Genomic DNA, 19,401 nt, shown 5'->3' with positions numbered 1-19,401 from the left:
GCACCCAAGGAGGTGTGGGGGTGCTGAGAGAATCATCTGCTGTAAACTGCCTGGCTGGCAGAAGTGAGGAGTGACCTGTGTGCCTCTGAGTAACCTCCCACACCACAGACCTCTTGTGGCATTCTGATTGCAGCCCCAAGGCCCAGGTCTGTGCCTATGCACTTGTGTCTTTTGCTTTGAAGCACCTGCAGAGAAGTGGCCCACAGAGCAGTGTATTTATAGACTGACAGCAGGAGGATATTGGATGCTCTGGGGCCTGACAGGAGGTTAAGGGAAGACAGAACACTTGGCAGGGCAAGGTTTGCAAATCTATGGAGACTGAACATGCCACAAGCTATCAGAGCCACACTCAGCCACACCATGTCTTGGGTTCACTCTAAAGACACCCCAAGAGGCCAGAGGACCCCTTCTTCTGCAATGTGGTTCATCAGGACCCAGTAACAAACCAAGAAACTGGGTCACAGGACAGCACAAATATAAAATAGGTCACACATCTCACTGGCTGAGGGCACCCCAATATTCTGTTTGAACAGAAAGATGTTTGCATCACTCAGATATCTTTATTTTTTACCCATGAAGTTGAGTGACACGACATTACCCTGGGCTGTCCATGCTTTGGGCTGATGCACTAGTAACACTATGCTTCTGTTGCAGACACGGATTTTACACCTAGGGAACACAAGGATAAATTTTTAAAAATTGATTTAAGGTCTTTATTCCAATGGAATTTTGCTAGAAAAATCTGTGACTTGAGTAGCATGTGCGTATTCACACAGCATTTGGTGGCAGAAGACAGGAAGAATTTTTGACTTTTGAATGCCAAGATAATATCCCTACCACCTGTAAAACACCTGTAAAATCCCTACCAGCAGTAAAAGCTGTGTACCAGAATGAAGTCACTAATCTATTGGCCCAGGATGGACTTGCAGCACCTATTTAGTCAAACAAGTCAATAATCAGCTCATTTCTTTCCTTCTTCTGAAACATTTAAGTTAATTATTTTATTTAATAAATAAAAGTAAAGTATCTTCCTACTTTTAAGATACAGAAATTCCTTATGTTTTTAGAAACATCATTTTTAAAGAACACTGAAAAATTGAAAGTACTTTGTTACTTCTATAAATGAAAGACAGCTTGAGAATATGGATTTTGTTTGGAAGGTATATTTTAAACTAGATTTAATCCAGGCAACCACAAAGCAAATCTGCAAAGTGCAGTCAGTGCATAGCAGAACAGTAATTTTGTGCGGTTTGGCACAAAATGCGATAAAAATAAGCTTTTCTGGAGATTGCCAGCATCTCCAAATCCCTTTAAAAAGCATAATGAAATAGCTTCCTTTTCTATTCCTATTCTTTCAATCAAAAAGAAAAAAAAAAACCAAATGTTTCCACGTGCTATGTGAGCTACTGTTCCTATTTCAATCGCAGGGATGGGAATGTAGGGCAGTCTTACTGTTGCAGTCAGTGTATATAAAATCACACTTCTGTGGCAGGACGACGCCAGACATTAAAACAGGGCAGGGATGTCCAATCCAAGCAAGGCTGAGTGGAGCTGTTTAGCCTGGCAGTGCATGTTTATTTAGCTGGTAAGAAGCTATGGATCTAGAGAAGGGCAACTAAAATGATTAAAGATAGAGCAGTTGCCTACAAAAAGAGACAACTACAACTCTCAGTTGGAAGAAGAAAAAACTGTAGGGGGTGCTGTGGTTTAAGGCCAGCTGGAAATAAAGTACCACACAGCCATTTGCCCAATCCCCTTCTTCCCCACAATGTGGTGGAATGGGGAGGAGAAATAAAGTAAAACTGGTAGGTTGAGAGAACAGATTAATAGAGGAAGCAAAATGTGTACACAAAAGCAAAGAAAAAACAACAACAATAAAAAAATGTACCACCTTCCATGGGCAAGCAGGTGTTCAGTGATCTCCAGGAGAGCACGGCCCCATCATGTGTACACTGACCTGGTGAGAGAAACCCCATCACTCCAAAAGTCTCTCCCTTCCCCTTTCTTTCCCCAGCTTTGCATACTGACCATGATGTGATGTGGTCTGGAGTATCCCTCTGGTCAGCTGGGGTCACATGCCCAGGGTGCGTCCCTTCAACCTCCCCGGCACCGCCCTTCTCCTCAGCAGTGCAGCAGTAGAAAAGGCAGAAGTGGCCTTGGCTCTGTGGAAGCCCTCCTCAGAAATAACAAAAACATCTCTGTATTATCAACTCTGTATTCAGCACAAATCCAAAACGTGGCCCCAATACCAGCCACTGGGAAGACTATTAATTCTACCCCAGCCAAAACCAGCACAGGGGGCTATGATGAAAACATGAAGGTGCTTGTGAGTGAAATTAATATAGTCTATCGTTCAAAAATTGTGTGGGACAAGAGCTAGATAGCAGCCAATGAAACTCAGAAAATCAGTAGGAGAATATTGGCATCATCATGTGCATGAAGGGATTCATGGCCAATTCATAGTCAAAAAATCCAGAAATAGATACTAAAGGGAGATGGTCATGGATGTATCCTCTAGCAACATGCATCCAGGGATTGTGGATGCTGGGAGACAACCAAGAGAAATGGTCAGGGTTGCTCTTCCCAGTGCCAGACAGAAGAGACAGACCACTATTGTGATGCACAGTGTTTCTTATGCTCTCACTTAGGGACATACACGCTCCAGTGTCACTGAGGTGTACCTACACCATGCTCTGTCACATGGTACAGACGTGGGATTTGTTCTAGAAACAAAAAATACAACTATGAACTTGATTCAAAAGACGTATGCAAAAAGACGTATGATTTCTCTGTACCAGTTACTGAGCAGAATGAAAGTACTGCCACTTTTCAGGGTGCAAGGCAAAACATGAGTTGGCCTGGCTTCAAAGAGGCTGACCACACGTAATACACCATGGTAAGACTGATTTTTGCCCTAAAGAAACTAAACCCAAACTGCAATTTGATCTTGTCTTTTTTATACGCAGGACACATTGCCAGTTTCACTGGTTGCTATCTAATGAATCTATGCCCTGTATTAACCCTGAGGTAAAAATTCAAATAAAGCTTTCTAGCGCCATTCCTGCAGCCTATGTGTGGCTTTGAGAAAGACAGTTAATTTTAAGAGTACATGTTCAGGAGTTCTGGATCTGGCTACATTATTACTGAATTATTAGTATTTTCTGTAAATTTATTGGGAATCTTGTATATTACATAATACCATAAATTAAGCAAGGTTTTCTAAGATTGGCCTAAGTGGCACTTCTGAGAGTTTAGACCATAACTTTTTCATTCCTTATTTTCTCCTGTAAAATGGAGACTCCACATGTTGCAGAACTTTTGCTGTTATTAATGTTTATACAGTGCTCAGGAAAAGAAAAATACCATACAAAGGCAAGGTATTACTACTTTTATAAAACTTTGGGGACTTTTTTTTTTTAATTCCCATTTGACCTTTCAAAGGGGTGAAAGCTGAACTTTCTCCTTTTCCTAAATATCATTTCAGGTCTTATGATTTAAAACCTTTAGCATCTTTGCTTTAGCATTAGTCACCAGTAATGGCTAAAGCACATACATCCCATCTGATATTTTGAAATTGAGGACTAGACATTTTAAAAACAGTGATGGCTAGGAAACAGACATACTTCAGCCATACTTTGTTGAACCACAGAACTTACAGTAACTGGATTTTAAAACAGTAATTTCAGTAAACTCTTGTGGTATGTAGCAATTCAAGAGCAACACTTTCCTACCTTATCATTTCTTGTGCTCACCCTCTCTTTTCTCAAGGGACAAGCTGACTCACACTACAAAAGCCTTGTACTTAGATAGGAGGCCCTGGATATGGCTGTAGGTGTGTGCAGTACCTGCCCACTCTCATACCCCAACAATGACACAGCAGTTTCCCCCCCAAAAAGCACCCTTCCAGAACACACCATCTTCTAAGAAAATACAGCATATTTTTTAGGCTACTACAGCTTCAGCAGATGCAATTATGAATAACTGCAACCTGTTACATTTTTTTAATACTATGTTGCTTGAAGATAAGTGTTTATCTGGCAGTGCAGAAGTTCAGTTGTCAATCATGAGTTAGATAAGCAGAATGTTTAAGCCTATCACATCTCTTTTATAAAGTAATGATATGATGACAGTAAAGAAACTAGCACAAACAGTTCTGATATCATAAGACAACTACAATAAAGTTTGATACATCAGCATGACCATTTTTAACAGACTGCTTAACATGACAATTTTTTATATAAGTAAAATGTGGATTTCAGGAATGCATTGCTGGCTGTGCAAATTTTTAATGATCTGTAAAATCACATTCAGCCACATAAATTATTCATATATTTGTATACAAAGAACCAAATCTGGAAAATGTATTTAAATACCTTTAAAGAACCACTTTGTTGATAGCAAAATATGGATATTGTTTTTAGAAGAACCGATTTTATTGCACATTGTAAGAAAAATGCCAGGTGACATTGTCTTCTGAAAGAAATTTTAACATAAAGGTTATTATTCAAACTCATAGTCAATATATAGGAGAAGTTGCTTCTTCAGGAGACTTCACCTGCATTAAAGTCACTCTATCTTGCCATTAGAGCTCATTGACAAATGTTTTTAATTTATGTTCAGTGTAATGGAACAACTCTGTCATTTCTTCCTGTGTGGACAGTTATTGCCACTTAGGAGTTTTAAGTCACATTTAACCTTGGATAATACTGATTTTTCCTTTTGATAGTCCCTGGACCAAGAAATTATAGCTTGGTTGTACTCAGCAGTTTTGTCTTTAGTGCCCATCTTCTTCTTGGTTCATTTATATATTTCCCAAGGTGTATTTTCTCATTATAAGCTTATTTAATAAAGGAAATGGGCAATTTCCATGCTCCTGGTTATTTGTTGCCCTAATTTTTAAATATCTTTGAATTTATCTGTAATTTTTCCATGCTGTCATGTTTGTCAGTGCTAACATAATGTATTTGGCCATACAGTCTCATATTTGGCCCCTAACCTTTCATATCCATCAAGAATATAAATGCATCATAAAGCTTCTATCTGTTACAGCATATCACCCCTTTTATTTGTGAGCTGCTGGGCTTTGTTGGCATCTTAGGGTATTCATTTTCCCACAGACTGGTAACATCTTTCTGAAAGGGGGGAAAACGTGTGCATAAGGAATACAGTTCTGAAAGGACAACCCCAGGCATCACCCTAGTAAGGCTCAGGGAGCAACTAGCAAGTCTGAGCATTCAGCAAGTTCTAAAAGTAGTGTGCCAAAAACAATAATAATCCAGACTGGACCTTAAAAAAAGTGAGGATACTTCAGTTTCAGACATATATGTATGCCTGGAGATATTCAGAATATTATGGACTCCTCCAGCCAGAGCTATTGAAATGTTGAGAATTCTCTGTAATACAGATGTAATAGTTATATCTGGAAGCAATCTTGACATACATTTTGCAGCTTAGAAGAAGAAATGAAGAAATCAGTTAACCAAGGATGAAGTACTTATTATCAAAATGAAGTTATTTCCCCATTTACATGCCCCAGATCCATATTAGAGAAATTATAGAATGTTTCTAAACTTTTGTTGCTGCTTCTGTTGCTTCAAAAAAAAATTAAATTAAGAGGTATTTTAATAAAAGGACTGACCATAAACAAGAATATTTTACTAATAGGGGTTTTAAATATTCAGCTAACAGAAAATTAGGAAGAAAAATAAATTAAAATAACAACAAAAAGAAAGAAAAGAGAAAAAATAAGAAAAAAAAAGAAAGAAGGAATAGCATATACAGAAGAAGATTCTGTAATAAAAACAAAATTGGTAGCTATTGTTTGGCAGACACGTCCTGGAGAAGATGACTACTCAACAGCATTGTAACGCTGCTGTTTAGTCATATGTCCAAGACTGCTCATTAGCATTCCCAAGCATGCATCAATTTGAAAGTGTCTTTCTTTCAACTCGTCAGTATGGAAGCCCCAAAGTGCACTTTATTTGTGTAATAGGTTCTTTCAAGATGTTCAAAATCAGTTTTGGCTCTTCTGGTTATATTCAAGTGACATCCACTCAGAAGGGAAAAAAAGTTCCTTCTTGCTAAATAATAAAAGCCTGGAGTGCAAAGAAATAATGTGTTCTAGACAGATTGCTTTAAACAGTGACAAGAAATACATGGTATTCTCAGACACTGAATCTGATTCCCAGGTTCAGCAGATATCCCCCAAAGAACACCTGTACATAGTATTCTGCTTGCCAGGAATATGTTTTGACATGATTAATATATTTATCAGCTAAACATATAAATCTAGAGACTGATGAGTCCAGTTTCATTCAGAGTAGAAGACTAAATTTTTTTAAATTTTCTGCTCTAACAGCACCTGTACAAACTTCCTTACTTTCCCAACTCACCCAGTAAATATTAGTAGTGTAAAGGAATTGGGCTCTGGGAAGAGAAAATTCAATGTATGTTTTGATAAGCTATATTTGTACATCACTTCTTCTGTTGTGCTGCGTTCAGGTGCAATGTGTTGCCATTCATCTTACATCATACTTTTCTTAGAAGCTAGGAGAGAGTTGATACCGATTTACAAGCCAGACAGTGTCTCTCTGGTAAGACGATATATCAAAGAATCATAGAGTTATCTGAGCTGGAAAAACCAGGTTAAAGACCATCTAGTTCCAACCCTCCTACCACACAGGCAAGGACACCCTCTAGACCAAGTTGGTCAAAGACCCATCAAACTCAGACTACAACACTTGAACACAAATCTCCTCCCTTTGGTATGACAAACCCAACCACTAGCAGCTTTCCAGCATATCTCGTCATGTGTTCCAAGAAAAAGAAGTTTGTGGATGTGAAATTTAATAAAATCATAGGGCATTGAAGCAACAGTAAATATAAGGTTTCTGTAGCATGTAAACTGCAACTGTGATCAGCAGGGGCATTAAGTTGTACTTTATAAGGCACGTTCACAGCTACTACTGCCTAATTTGCCTTCACTCAACTGGTTAAAGGCATTTTTAAAAAGCAGCAGAATTTGTTCCTTTCTGTCCCAGACTGCTGTAAAACTGAGCAGCAATACTTATATAACTTCCAGGGCTGTGACAAGGATTCACTAATTAGATATAGATTGGTTTTCAAACAGGGTGACTTGGCCACTTCTCAGTCTCTCTGTACCTGCCCTGCAGCACCTTCTTCCCTGATTCTCTCTTCAGGGCTTTGGTGAAACAGCAAAGCAGAACTTTCAGAGATCTTGCTTTGCTTTACACTGCAAACTATTTCAGATCAGTAATTACATCACTTAGTACTGGTAGAACAATAAGCAGGGAACATGCTTAGAGCTGGCATCAAACAACATATGTTGTGTGAGGCCAAAGATCCGAAAAAGCCTACGGACAACAGGAGTCTCCCCGTAGCTTCTCAGTTTCTTCTTGGAGAGTTTGGGATGGGCTTTTCATCCAACCCTGTATTCCTATGCTGTCCTCTAGCCTCTTGGAACATTCTCTTACTCCTGATGCACATTGCAGCAGCTTTTCAAGAGGAATGTGAAGCTACATGCTTCACATTCTTACACTCCTGTAGAGTGTAAGAAGAGTTTTTAAAAAAAGGCCTGTGAAACCTCCATTACTTGGATGAGAGAAAAGGAAATCTCAGTGAGGAAACCCTTTGTAGGCAAGTTTAAAATGCATGGTTTGATCTACTTCCAGCAAATTTATTCTCATGTATGTCAATTATTCATTTCAGAGTAAGTTTAATTGGACATAGGGCAATACTTTCCTGTCTTAGAGAGGAGAAAAAAATAGTTATTTTCAAACTTAGGACATATGCAAAGGTATTTTTTCTCAAAGGTTGATACAAGAGGAAATAATTCCTACAGTTTCAGAATTGCACCATTTGTGCAGTTGTGAATCATTCCTGCCTTTAACACTTGACAGCATTTAAAGTAGATGGACTGGTTTTTTGCTCATATTCACTACATATCTGCTTACCCCTGACAATACAATTTTGGCTTCATAGTAAATCCCTGCTGCAAATCATCTTAAGAATTCTTGTCCCATAATTCACCCAATGCTTTTTGACCTTGTTAACTACAGATTTTAGAGTGGGAGATTGAAATAAATGTCAGTCTTGCTGATGTGGCCTTATTGTTTTTTTCCCAAGAAGACAGCTTAATATGCTTAGACCACTGGAGGTGGCAATGCTTCGTGAATTTCAAGAACCATAATTAATTTATTTTAGTAATGAAAAGCAAAACAGAGTGTGACAATAACTTTTTTCTGTATGCTAATGAAGCACTAAAATCTGTAATGAAACACTGTTAAATATGAAAGGAGGAAGCAGAAGAAATGCATGTTACTGCAATTTGGTGCCCATTAGAGTGTCATTGCTGAGCCTGATCTTAAAAAACCCCAGTGTGCTGACCTGGCAACAATGAAGGCAAGTATGCTTTTTACTTCATTGCTGCCAAACTTTAAAAATGCATTTTTTACCTAGATAAGTAACTTCATCAAAGTTTTTTCCTGCTTTTTTCCTGCTGAAGTCAATACGCAAATTGCCATTATCAAAAAGAGCCAGAAGGTGCCGTAGTAAAAACCTTTTTAGCAATTGGACTTGAATGACAATAGGTAAGGAGCTAAATATGAAATCAGACTTTTTGATTCTTTTCTGTATACATTAAGAGAAGAAAATACTGTAGGGAAAAATATTTTTCTTATTTATACATCCTTTTTTCTTAATGAAAATTGAGGATACAAGGAGAAAAGTTGAGATCTTGGAAGGCCTATAGGTACCTCATGCCTTCAGTACTGAAATGTCCTGCAAGAATCATCAGCTACACTGGAGACAACATTTGAAAAACAGTCATAACCATAAAAGAATGCTGCATAGGATTTTACTGATGAGAAATTGGATAAGGTTGAAAACACTTGGGACACATGCAGAAGGATAGTACTTTAAAAAAAAAAATTGAAAATCCAACTATATAATCACAGTGCAAGCCTGCTGATGCTGATGTTGACTGCATCAGAAACCTCTAGAAAAAACCCTAAGGCTCTCGCTGAATTTTATGGAGTGTAAGATTATGAATAAATATTCCTATTTGTAGGAGTTTGTAGGTGGTTTTGGTACACAGTGACTGCTGGAGACAGAACACGTGAAGCAAAGAAAGGACGAAGTCCTCCCCTTTGTGCTGTGTGAGATCAGAGCTTCCAAGGACCCTCTTTGGTCTTCTCACATTCATATCAATTTCCAGACATGATTCTGAGCTGAGCATCTGAGATTTCAGTGGTTCTTCTGAAGGATTTAAGAGATTCTAAATTAGTTAATACCTGGCAAGGTATCTTGCTCCTTTTTGGAAGCAATTTCATGTGATTCTAAACTGTCATTTCTTAAGTAAAAGTGATTAATGATGCATTGAAATGGAATTTAAAATAATTTTTTTCTGAATTTAATGCTTGTGAGAGCAAATGACGTAAGTGAGGCATGATGCAAACAGAAGTAAAACAGAGCAAACTGTCCCAGTAAGTTCTGGTTATCCTTCTTGTCCTGAAAAACAGAATTCTGTAGCATTAGCCTTAAGTTTCTCATGAATAAATCCACACTATCTGCATTTGCTCAGGCTACAGGAAAAAAGGGGTTGTATTCAGTCTTTATGTTCAGTCTCTTTAATCAGCTTAAACCTGTTTTTTCCTGTTCTATTTGCGTCAGTGAATTCAGAGGCACTGAGTTAACAGAATTGATTTTAAAATAGATTTCAATTAAACCACGTAATTTATGACTTTAGAAAAGGCATATTTGGCTCAACATGTAAGTGCACTGGCACACAGCTTTTTTTCAAGACATATGACGGGCATGTTAAGCATCTAACCTTAGGGTGCAAACATTCCCTCTACTTTTCTGGCAGTAGCTTCCCAGAGATAGAACTGTAGCACCACTAGTTGACCCTGTGTAATTCTTGAAGTTCATTTTGCCCTCCCTATTATTTTTGGGTAGGCCTGTGATGCATAAAAAGACTCTTCTCTCACTCCATAGACAATTATTGTTCTGTATTCTAGGTATAAAAGCAGGCATTTCTGTATCTGATTTCGTCAGTATTGCTTCAATAGTCACAAGGAAATAAGGGATGGTTTCCTGGTTATCACAAGGAACTAATGATGGTGGTTCATAATTTTGAATTTTTATCTTGAGGCTTATAATGCAGCTTTATTTATTTGGAATTATACAGAGTTTATATGAGGCTCTTTGAATTTGCAGCTACACTTGGCATGGAAAAACACAACTTTTCTCCTGTGTGAAATAAATGGTGACAACATGTAATTTTCTTCTTTGCAATCCTCACTATAATTTTCTTCCTTTCAAGCAATAGTTATTCTGATAAAACCTTCCCCATTTGTCTTGTCACTGTCTTACTACTTATATGTAACTATTGTATGGCAAAACACCCTAATGGTTTGCAGAGGTACAGTTCACAAGTTGTTTTTTACATTAAGAAGTATTTCCCAAGAAAACATTATGGGGATATTCACTGATGCACTTCAGTTTCAGTAACCAAAAAGAATATTTCCACTGAAAATGTACTCAGTGCTAATTCAAACATTACTACACATGCTCCTTTTGGCAGATGAATCTTCCTTTCTAATTGAAGTGCTAATAAGAATATATATAGTTGCATATATATGTCCCCATGTAACTATATTATTTCTGTTATACTGCCAAAAAACGACCTACTTCTCAGGGATAACAATGGTTTCAGGTCAGGCTATTTCAGTTTCAAAGCTGAAAGAAGTAAAGAATGAACATCTCCATGCAGGCAGCCGTATTGTCAGCAGCTCTGGTCAGTCATGGAGACAGCAGAGGGAACAGTGCAGGGAGAGGGGAGAATGTGTTATGGCTAACAACAACCATGGGAGTTTTTTGGGAGATCACATGATGCTAGGAAAGGTGTTCTGACTTTAGCTTGGGACCTAGCTGGACCCTTAGTCCTTTCTTCCCTAATTCACGCAACCACGCTTTACCTGTAAAAACACACACAAGCTTTCTCCTCAATTTAAATCCCCAGAGACTTTGACTTTCTCACCATCTTTGTCTGTACCCCTGCCCACACGCTCTGCGTGTCTGTGATGCGTTTGGCTGTTGGTTTTCAGAAGTCTCCCAGTGGTATTGTTTCTCCTGGTCCCAGCAGCCAAATTGAGAGGCAGCAGGTTCAAATTTTAGCAGGGTTCACAGAGGAGAATTATTCTCTTTTGCACATGCTGTTGAATTAGGCAGGGGGATTTGTTGCTATGGTGTTTTTTCATCATACTTTCTTATCTTTGGTCCCTTCCTCTCTTCTTGTCTCCCTTTTTTTTCTCTCAGCAGCTTATATTTCCTTGTTTTATCAAACCACTTGCTATCATTTGATGGCACTCGTCATTCCTAACAGGCTTCTCTACAGGATCATATCTTCATGATGTAAAAGTGGAACACAGCAGTAGCCAATAAAAATAGAGTAGATGACTCGTCTTGAGATAATATTCTTTTGTTAAAAGAAGCAGACAAGCACTATTGCTTCTTTCAAGCAAAAGGATAGGGTCTTCAGCCTAAAGAAAATGAACTGATAGAAGGAAACTGGGCTGATTTACTCCTGCTTAATCATAGGCAGTCTTGCTTTCAGTACATCTTCAATTACAGAAAAGCCATACAATTTGGAAGGATGCACAACAAATTCTTGTCTAAACAGAAAAGTAGCCCATTAGGTTTAAAAACACATAGCAATATTTAGGTATTCAAGAAAAATTTCAAGCAAGTTCTTCAAGTTGTTTACTAATTTTAAAAATCGTTATTTGGATAGTAATGCTCTTCAAAAAATGAAAGGTTTTTTGTTTTCTTGAAATTTTATTCACAGCTAAACTTTGTTTACTAGTAACTATAGGATTCAAGTGCATTGCAGATAAATTTTCTTCCTGGACTTCTTCTCCAGCCTTGGTATGGAAGGTTATAAAAATATTTAATGCCATGCTTCTGCTATGTCAGTATTAGCTAACTTTGGCAACTCCATAATTATCAGTGGAGACATTAATTCAGAGCCCTGCAGGCATTTCCCAGAGCATTAAAGGTTCTATTAAAAATATGTCTTGGACTTCAGTGTATGGAGATCATATCTTCAAAACTGCACACTACCAAAAGTTTTCTCTTAAAAGTCCACATCTAATTAAAGAGTATTGATTGTAGGAGAAATATATATGGACACTGTTGCTTTTAATGAAAAAACACAACACATCATAAGCTTCAAATGTGGGGGCAGGGAGGGAGATACACTTTAGCCTTCATAGCAATAAGGAAAAAAAATGTTCTGCATGGTGTTTATTAACATGAACTGTGAAAAGAAATAGAAATGAGACTGGAAATTGTTAAATGCAGGACCAGTCAATAGCAAGATAATGACACAACACAGTGAAGAAAGATTGATTTTTGTCCCTCCATCACACTGAGGCTTAAGTTTATTTGCTAACACAGTGATTAGACAACAGGCGGAATCCAGCAAGTATGATTCACGAGAAAGCAGTGTTTAGATAGAAAAACACTATATAATTTAGATTATGGTATAAACATCCAGTATTTCTGCATGAATCCACCTATGGATTATGCCACAACAGAAATTATGATTGCAAATAAAGAACTCTATTACATCCATAATCAGACCCTTAAAAAACACAAAAAACCTTCTCCCTTCTAATATCCCAGTTTGAAAATATTGTGAACTATAGGAAATTGAGAACAGAGGTGGTAGTCCTTCAAGACCAATTATAGTTCCCACCTTGGCAGTTTTGCTGGAACAGTAGTTTGGATGCAAGATTCTTCACGTAACTCAAGTCTGCATCATGAGATATCTTTGATTGCCAATAGCTCTCCCACTGAAAAACGTGTCAGGGCATTTCTGGTTAGAGATTACCAAGAGGGAAGTTTATGATCAGTAGCCAGACATTTTGAGACTAATAATTTGTTGTTTTCAATGAGGTTGCATTTGCTAGACAGATTATGAGATGAAACTACAGCTGTGCCTGTCTCTTCCATAGCAACCAACAGAGAGCTCCCCACCTTTCCCAAAAGACTCCTCAAGCTGATCACACTCACAAGAAAGAAAATTCAGTACAATAGCAGCAAGCTTGATTTGGCAGCCAGGGGTTTGGATGCAACATCAGTGTGGAGATGGCAACCTCTTGCTTTGGTTCATTTCTCACTGTAATAAAAGCAAAATGAAATTTGCCAAATAATCAAACAAACCTTTCAAAGAAACATTAAGGAACATAATTGTTGATTAAACTTTCTTCTTGCTTGAATGTAAAATTCATCCTGGGGAAACCTAGGTATTTAGCAAAAGCCAGCCACAAAGTGGCTGTGATTGTTCTTTTCTGTTGTTGTAAGATTGAATTAAAATAAGACCTGGTACACAAAGCCTTCTTGAAGCTTCATTTTGAAGAATTTGCTTCTTATTCATGATTCACAGGGGAGTTAGTATTTCTTTTTTAGGTTGCATAATGCATGCAAGTGAGAGCTCTGAAAAAACAGTAATAAGGCATTTTCTTCTGACAAACTCTGGAAGTTTATAAGTAGGGATCATATCAGGACTCTGCAAATTTTAATCCAGTTTGCATCCTATAAAAATAGCAGTACTTCATCTCTTATGATGCTTTACTATTTTATATTACTGGTGTGGACTGATTTGTTGAGGAGAGTATTTAAAGAGAATTATTTAGTGTAACTCTAAAGAGAAATGTGTTCTCTGCAAACTGGGAACATGAACAACTTGAAGACAGAATAATACAGCCAGAAAAGGCAAAAACCTGAGAGTGATTAAGACAATTATGAATATTCTCTCCCCAAAGAAACTGCAAAAAGCAGCGGCATCTTTACATATAATTACTTCTACATTACTGTGGCATTTACTATCAGAGGAGCTATTTTCTCTTAAAAACTGTGAAGAGAAATTACTTTGTCTGCCACTGCAAAGACAACTTCTGTCTGAATAGTTCTGCTGAAAGTGTCGTCTACCTGATAATTTTTAAGATAGGAGAAAATTGTGTAACTAAATACTAAAACTGTGAGAAAATTTAACTTTGACAGTGCAGGTGCTGATGGATGAATATTAAAGGATATTATGTTTACAAATTTATGAAAAATAAACGTTTACAGCTGATGCCCAGCTCATATACCGAATATTCAGTAAAGAATGCTTTAGAGACCATGCTATTATAATATCTTTGTTACATGACATTTAAAATGATAAAGCCTCTTCAACATTATTTTAGCAGCTTAGATCTCAGGAGGCAGATACGTCCTTGAATAGATGGAGATCTTGAGATGAGTCCTCAAGAGAGTTCTCTGTCCATCTGTCACGTGGAAAGGTATTTCTGCCATTCGACATTTAGAACTAGCATGGGCACGTTCATGTGCAACTGTGTGTTCTCCAAGGGTGACACAAACCAGAAAAGAGAAGAACACTTCCAGAGATAATGATATGCTTTCACAATCTGCTTCTTATGATGTCAGTTATTACTATTTATGATGTCAGGAATCTGAGAGACAACAGATTAATGGCAAAGTAATGAGCTAATGAGAACTTCTAGCCAAAGCAGCACTATGATAGAGCACTCCAGTAAGGGGAGGGCCACCAAGATGGTCAGGGGCTGGAGCACATGGTGTACAAGGAGAGGCTTAGAGAGCTGGGTCTGTTCAGCCCAGAGAAGGCGGCCATGGAAGGACATTATGACTGCATACACCTGCTTAATAGGAGGATGTAGCTGAGATGGAGACAGAATTCTTTGGAGCTACACAGTGAAAGGGAAAGAAGGAATGAATGAAAATTCCAGCAAGTAAAATTGTGTTTACATATAAAGAAAAAGCTTTTCACAGTAATAGCAGTCAAACACTGAGAGATACTCCCCAGAGGGACTATAGAATCTGTATCCTTGGAGATGTTCAAACTCAGCTGGGACAAGGGCCAGATTAACCCAATGGGTGGGACATTGAACAAAACAGCCTCTAGAAGTCCTTTTCACTCTAAACTATTTTATAGTTGTATTACTGCATAAATTGCTCATGGGCTGAAACTTTGACATGAGATGCAAACAGTTTTTTTGAAAGAATGTTGTATGCATAGGTACACATGGCTTGTAACTATATAATGTTCAAACTTAAAACCCAAACTTGGAATTCTAAAGCTTGCCGTCAGTGACATATTCATGGCTTTCAAATTTTCTGGAAAAATCCTCTTTCCTTGTGGAAACAGACTTGAACCATGAAAATTTGTTAAAATCTGAATAATTTCTAGATAGGTAACAAACTGCAATTTATTTCAGTGCTACAAGGAGAAAAAAAAATGAACTGAGGTAGAAAGCCAAAGATGTATTGAATTGCATGGAAGCTGATAATTAGTTTCCAACAAAAAAAAACCCTGAAGCTTTTCACAATTGAATTACAGTAGAAACACACAGATGAGAGAAAGCAGCGTAATATTCTAATTGAAATTATATTTTATCTAAAATTTCTCATAAACTAAAATACTTCTTCATTCTTCTCATGCAATTTATCTGTGACTACTAAAACAATCAGGTTTGACATGACTGTGGTCACTCTTCTACCAAAGCTGTTTAGTACATGACAATACCTCTTAACTCTGAGTAATACACGTTTCTGCCAGGAAATCTACTCTAAAAGCAAAATAGCACTACCATATGCCAGTGGTTAGTTGCAGTATCCTCTCCTTGGTAATGCAGTTCAGAGCTGCAGTAGCTCAAAATTAATTCCTTCTGCCTGCACAAGGACTGGAAATGAAAAAATTTAGTTTAGGAACATCCAAATATTTTATTTCAGTTTCATTATTTTTTCAGTCTTTTTCAAGCGTTTGGCTTAAGAAACATCCAAAAACTACACACAGTAAAATGCAGGATTTTAGGTGTTAATAGAGGCAGGTCCCTTATAATCAGCAGTCAGTTAAACAAACATTTATCCTGGGCAAGAAAAATTACAAATTAGCATCCCAATTCTGTACAAGGGATCTCCTACACTGAAATAATGTTAGCACAGTGAGGAGGGCTATTTCCCTCCCAGCCTCAAACCTCTATCCCAAAATAAAGGTATTTTTGAGGGTTTCTTTTCTGTAACTGCCATATAGAAAAAATTTAAGTAACATAAAAATGAGTCAATTTCTATAGAAATGGTCTTCTTATTATTTAATCAGGCCAGTACCTGAGTGATTCATGAACAGCAGGTCGTAATTCAATAAGTAGTTCATGCATCTCTGAGTTGAGAAAATTTGAAGGGAAGAAAAAGGAGAAGAAAGAAGCCCCTTCCTCACAGGACTTAAAAAACACTCTTTCCATGATAAACACTGCCTAATTTACTTTAAAGCAGTTAACATCTACTCAGTTCCTTAGCTTATTTGCTGTTCACTTACAGCAATAGTTGGGCACCAATGATGCATTATGCTAGGCACTGTATAAGTCCATAACAGATAACCAGTATCTTTGAGAAATGTACTGCACAAAGCAGTTGTGAAAGGAGTTAATTGACATCTGGCAGTATTGTAAACAAGCCAACATTTTTCTTCCACAAGGTAAAATGTACTGGAAAAAAGATGCCTTGTGCAGGAACCTTTATATTCATCCCAAAGATGTTTATTTTTGTAAGACTTAAGTTCCTGACCCCAAGGTCAGGAAAGTGCCCTTTATTTCTCTCCTCTTTCCATAAGGTGTCTGTCGGCTTGTGAGGGTAGGTATGCACTACACATATGCACACACAGAGAAATCTATGCTCGTGTGCATTATGGGCATTTCCAGGTTCACCTTAAAAATACCTTGTAGTTACAATGCTGAGAAAAAGACTATTATTGTAACATTCCCACAGGGTGATTTTAGGAAGACTATGAAACAGTTGTAATTAGCTGGAGCTTAAAATAAGCAAATGGAGGAAGAAAATTTGCACTGCACTTTAGTTCAGTGTGCAGAATGAGCCCAGACAGCTACAGCATCCTGATTTGTAGAAGAGTGATACTGATTTTCCAAGGAACAAAAATACTCTGTCCAACTTTCAGCACTGCCCTTCAGTTCCTGCTCTCCCACCAGTCAAGTTAAATTGAAAAGAAAGACAGTTGAAGGGGGTAGGTGGAGAGAATGCTGCTGGAGCAAATGGTGCAGCTCAAACTCTCATTCTGTCCCCATCTTTTGACTGGATATATGCATAGCTTTTCAAAATAAAAAGTCATCTTTCTAGAGCACCTGATTGCTTTTAACATAACTTTTTTTTTTCTGCCTGCTTTCATCTAACTTTCTTGGATCAAATATAAATGTGATTCCATCTCTTTATCTGGCACAGAGAGCTCCAAGATAAAAAATACTATAAAAGCCAAAAGACATTTTCCATATTATTGTTGGAACCTCAGTAAATCTAAAGTACAGTGCTGTTAGACAGAATTTCAAGAAAAATAAGATTTTTTTTTTCCAAATCATTCTGTAACTATTCTTGCTGCAGGGGCATTGGAAATTTTGGAACATATGTGTTTTGCTGAATAAGGACAATAATGGTGCTGCTAGTACTGATGTGATTCTAAAAGTTGGTGACAGAAAGTGGTTAGTGAATAAAAATTGATAGGATAAAAGAGGCCATGTAACAGAGACTTTATGTAAAAAGAAAAGTAAATACCATCTGGAAAATCACTGGGTTACTGCCTGTTTCAGTTTCTGCCTTCTGTAAGACAAAAAAATGTCAACAAATGACAGAAGTCTGCAAAAGTTCACTGTATATTTGCAGTTTCATAGAAAACAGAGGTGATGCAATGTTATCTTCCCTCACTTTGCAAAATCATTGTGTTTGCCTTACTGACCATTGCTATATGTAAGTGCATTAGCTAGTAATCATTATAAGAGCTCCCCAGGGCGTCTGATAATTTGTCTGGAAAGAGGTCACTTTACACACCAGTGAGACCTCTTTTTAATATTTTTCAGGCTACCTGCACAGTGAGAGTTTCAGCTGAGAGCTTCAGGTGAGGTACAAATTCAGCTGCTCATCAAAAAAGTAAAAAAGGCTCTTTCCTATGTCTCCAAGGCCTATCAGCTAGATGGCTGACAAAAGGCCTGTGCAGGACACAGCCTGCAGCCATAAATCTGGGGAATAGCAGCATTATCCTAAGTGAAGGTGGGTGTTATAGGAACTTCTGCTCTGGGTCAGAAGGACCCACAAACCAGCAGGGAAATAGAGAATTCTGAGAGGCCATGAAAATGCTCATCTAGGAAGGCTTCAGGACCTCAAAGGAAGTTCTGACTCAACTTTGCTATGAAGGTACATGTAAATAGAAATTAATCTACACCAAATGTGAAGAATTGAAGATTTTTAAATTTTTTTTTTGTCAAAAATTCCTGTACTGCTCAAAGCAAAGCTCAGGCATCTTCATGACTGGATTGAAAACTGCACTTAGAGGCTCTGGGAAAGCCCTTTTAGAGTAGAGGTTGCAAGTGCCTGCGCAGTATGGTGGTGTCACATCCTCATCCCCAGGTCAGTGCAGGTGACTTTCCCTGAAAGAAACATCCAGCAGAAAACAGTTTCATAAAGACATTCTTTTGCAGAGTTGTCAAAGTTTTGTATGTACACATTTTCTATTTTTAATGCCCAACTCCAAATATTTTAGTTGTAAAAGATGGAATGAGTTAGGCTATTTATATTCAGCCATGACTTTTGTCACATTACACTGACAATAAAATTGAGTTTATAAAGATACTAACTTACCCAAAATACAAGCTGCAGTTGCTAAATATTTGACAGCAATGGGCAGTTTTGAAACAAGAACAAACTTGTTTAGGACCAGAAAAAAGAATATTGTAGTGAGATGTGTGATGTACCTCTGTGGTAGTCTGACAAATCTAAGTTTGAAAGATTCTTGCTCAAGAGAGATGAACAGGCAAGAATTTTGATTTTTGTGGGGGCACTGGTGTCCCTCTTTTATTATCTGTTATTACAGATCCACTGAAATAATTTGCCTGTTTGAAGGATCAGGATCTAAATCTGACAAAATTAATGGGAAAAAAAAGAACGTATGTTAAACAGAAAAAAGATAAGAAAATTCAACAAATAATTTCAGTAACACTTATCTTCTTAGTCTGAGGTTATTAGGAACATGATCACTGTGGTAAAGTAGCAAATTATAAAGGACTGACTGGTGTTCAAGAGATGGGAAGCTCTGCCTGAGCACTGTTGGCTGAGAGATCAGGTAACAGCAGGGAACACAAGATGTGTCCACAAGCAGTGTTGTTCAGAATCTTAAAAGTGATGATGGAGTGAATGTCAACCTCTTACATGAAAAGCTATATCCCGTATTCCTTATCATATTCACTAAAAAACACGTGGAGACTTCCTATTTTGCAATCTCCAAGTCCAACCTTATTATAC

Source organism: Ammospiza caudacuta, chromosome 5, assembly GCF_027887145.1.
Source record: "Ammospiza caudacuta isolate bAmmCau1 chromosome 5, bAmmCau1.pri, whole genome shotgun sequence".
NCBI lineage: Eukaryota > Metazoa > Chordata > Aves > Passeriformes > Passerellidae > Ammospiza > Ammospiza caudacuta.
The sequence above is the reverse complement of the archived record's forward strand: the minus strand, read 5'-3'. Positions refer to the sequence as shown.